The following is a 4,020-nucleotide window of genomic DNA, read 5'->3' as shown; positions in this document are numbered from 1 at the left end:
TTAGCTTATTTTTGTTGTAAATAAAAAAGCCCAATAAGGTCACTGCTAGCTGCCTTCAGGTGCTATAGGAAATTTGATAATTCACACTTCCGAAGTTGTGATTACGAGCTCAACGCATTCAAGTTTCGAAATGGAAGGAAGTTCATGTGCAATTTTTACTTATGAAACTCATATTTACGATAATTCTGAGAGTATGTGAAGGCAGCATAAGTACCTATAAATAATGTGAAAGGCCTATTTCACTGACATGCTCCCAACTCCTGGGGCTTAAAGATAATCTCGAGCTACCCACTCATGTTTATGACTTTTTGTTGGCGTTCATGTTCAGCTCGTAAATATATTTCGTGACTTGAACGCATATTGGTCTCGAGGAGGAGTGACGGAGACTATAGAGGACCATTATATGTGGCAGTCGTCCATGAGGGGCTGCCGCTTTGCTTTCGCTTTGTTGTTTTATTTTGTGATTAAAGTTTTACGTTGATCTTTTGCAGGTCCTGCAACTTGAACATCGTTAGGCTTCAATGCTCACTGCAACTATAAAAATAAATAAATACTTTTGTGACACTAGAACAGCAAAGCCATGTGGTATTAGGCTACTTAGTTTTTTGTTTTGTTTTAGTATTGTTTTAGTTTTCCTCTTTTTTTATTTATGATTAAGTTTTTCTACAGAATTCTGAAGGTGTGAAAATTTGAAGATCATTTCCTGTGTGAGGCCGCTTGTATGAAATGTGAGAATACCCACCACACTGCGGCATAACAAACAGACTCGCGCTGTAACTGCAAGGCTTATCAACCAGTCGATATCAGAGGGTGAGTTTTATTGTCAGTCTTCATTGATTTAATCACAGAGTAGTTTTTACCTAGTTTTAAAAGAGGAAACACATTAGAGCAGAAGTATTCTCACCAATCTCATGCTCTTTGTAGTATGCCATCTTGAATTCAGCAGATGAATGGATAACAATGGGTTTCAATAATTCCTCTGATAATGGAGGTGAGTTGAGACTGTGATCACTCTGCACTAAAGTGAATCTTCTTTAATTTTGAAATTATAATTCTTCAGTGCTGTTATGAACGGCATGGAATGAAATCTAGCTTCAAGAAGAAAAGTAATAGTGGCTTTATACAGAGCAGACATTAAAAGATGTCTAAATTATTTTTATTTTATTTATTTTGTAGATCCTGCGCAGTCTCAAAGTTTGACGAATCTAGCCACCTTTTCAACAGTGATCGTGTTGACTGTGGTCTGGTGTTTAGTTTTTCTTCTGGTATTCTTTATTTGCTTATTTTTGTTGAAAACTCAAGATGAGGTAAAATATTTTTATATTTTTTATTCACAATACTGGCAAATGCACTGATTATTAATTGGTTATTGTTCATTGCTTATTGTCTCTTTCTAAAAGGTCACAAACGCAGATGTCTCTTTAAATGAGGTATGAATTTTGAGAGCTCACACCTCTGTGCTGCTGTCAAACCTCAACACTCTATTTAGTATCTATATGTGTCAAGGGTTATTCAGTTGTGCTTTGCCTTTATTTCCAGGTCTCTGAAAAGATGAAGAAAAGAGAAAATCATAAAAGTTACAAAGTAACTATCACAACAGTTTACTATGAGTGGTTTAGGGATTCCTCACCACCAAGGAAAAACATTAATTCAGAGACATATGAAATGGTAGAAATGTCCTAATGACATTATATATATATATATATATATATATATATATATATATATATATATATATATATATATATATATATATACAGTACAGTCCAAAAGTTTGGAACCACTAAGATTTTTAATGTTTTTAAAAGAAGTTTCGTCTGCTCACCAAGACTACATTTATTTAATTAAAAATACAGTAAAAACAGTAATATTGTGAAATATTATTACAATTTAAAATAACTGTTTTCTATTTGAATATATTTCACAAAGTAATTTATTTCTGTGATGGCAAAGCTGAATTTTCAGCATCATTACTCCAGTCTTCAGTGTCACATGATCCTTCAGAAATCATTCTAATATGCTGATCTGCTGCTCAAGAAACATTTAATGTGTACAATTGTACAAAATATTTGTGTACAATATTTTTTTCAGGATTATTTGATGAATAGAAAGTTCAAAAGAACAGTGTTTAACTGAAATCTAATCTTTTGTAACATTATAAATGTCTTTACTGCCACTTTTGATTGATTTAATGCATCCTTGCTGAATAAAAGTATTCCTTTCTTTAATTTCTTTTCAAAAAAATAAAAATAAATTCTTACTGACCCCAAACTTTTGAACGGTAGTGTATAATGCTACAGAAGCTTTGTATTTCAGATAAATGCTGTTCTTTTGAACTTTCTATTCATCAAGGAATCCTGAAAAAAAAAAAGTACACAACTGTTTTCAACATTGAAAATAATCATTAATGTTTATTGAGCAGCAAATCAGCATATTAGAATGATTTCTGAAGGATCATGTGACACTGAAGACTGGAGTAACGATGCTGAAAATTCAGCTTTGCATCACAGGAATAAATTACTTTGTCAAATATATTTAAATAGTACACAGTTATTTTAAATTGTAATAATATTTCACAATATTACTGTTTTTTTTACTGTATTTTTAATTAAATAAATGTAGCCTTGGTGAGCAGACGAAACATCTTTTAAAAACATTAAAAATCTTAGTGGTTCCAAACTTTTGGACTGTACTATATAAGTTTCACCCCAAAAATGATGATTCTGTCATCATTTACTGCATGTCATTCCAAACCTATTTGACTTTTTCTTCTGTGGAACATAAAAGAAGATATTTTGAGAAATGTCTGTTTTTTTTGTCCATACAATGGAAGTCAATAGTCACCTAAAATGTTTGGTTACAAACATTAAATATCTTCATTTGTTCCACAGAGGAAAGAAATTCATACATGTATAGAACAGCATGATTACTGGACAGATTGAAGAAGTTTTTGAATATTCAAAAAAAAATTTCTTCCACAATTATAAGACCTCTAGCACAAAATTAAATTTTTATTATAAAGGCCAATGCAAAACATTTGCATAATTAAGCATGATTTGTATAATATAGGAATTTTTAATCCTTAAACATTAATTTATTTCCAAGTTTAAATTCTGAATTTTATGTGACTTTTAATGAATTACAAAGTTACCCACATGTATATATGCAAATTTAATTTTTATTGTATTTACCTGTTTACTGAAATAGTTTGGCAATTGTAATTCATATAAATCATGCAAATAAAGTTTTACTGACTCTTAAGAATGGTGTGTAGTGTTTAAGTCAAGTCAAGTCAAGTCACCTTCATTTATATAGCGCTTTTTACAATGCAGATTGTGTCAAAGCAGCTTTACATTGATAATTGGTATATAATTTTTCCTTTTAAAGAATAGTGTCAATGCAGGCAGATCAAAAGCACGGTTGAATAAATGTCAAGGATACTGTTGAATATCAAATGTCAAGTCAAATTAAATTAAATTAGGGCTGCACGATTAATCGTATTTTATCACGATAACGATATCTGCTTCTCTCGATTGATTTTAAATAATCGTCACGATATTGGCCCGCTCTATGAAAATGAACATAATTTGGAAATATTGGAAGTAATATTAGGAATTTCGCTGTTTTATCTTTTGAAGTTCCTAAAGGTTTTACCAGTTTTCATAATGTTGATCAGCTAGAAATGATTTTTCTTTGCTTTACGAATTTGCCGGGCAATTTGAATCTGGTTTGTCTTATTGCAAACGAATTTTGTTGCTTTAAAATCTAATATGAATACATATTACAAAGCGCTCACCAAAACCATGTTTTGTATTGATTTACCATCTAACGAAGTTATCATAGTTGGTTAAATTGAAGTCTTTGTGCAACCTACAGGGTGAAGTGTAGGTTGGTAAAGAACTTGCAAAATAGCCATAGTTACATTACTCTTTTGATAGAATAAACATGATTAATAATCGTGATTATAATTTTGAGGAAACTGTGGCACTGGCTGTCGTGTCGATGATGTCTTCACAATGG

This window comes from Megalobrama amblycephala, linkage group LG7 (assembly GCF_018812025.1).
Source record: "Megalobrama amblycephala isolate DHTTF-2021 linkage group LG7, ASM1881202v1, whole genome shotgun sequence".
NCBI classification, from domain to species: Eukaryota; Metazoa; Chordata; class Actinopteri; order Cypriniformes; family Xenocyprididae; genus Megalobrama; species Megalobrama amblycephala.
The sequence above is the reverse complement of the archived record's forward strand: the minus strand, read 5'-3'. Positions refer to the sequence as shown.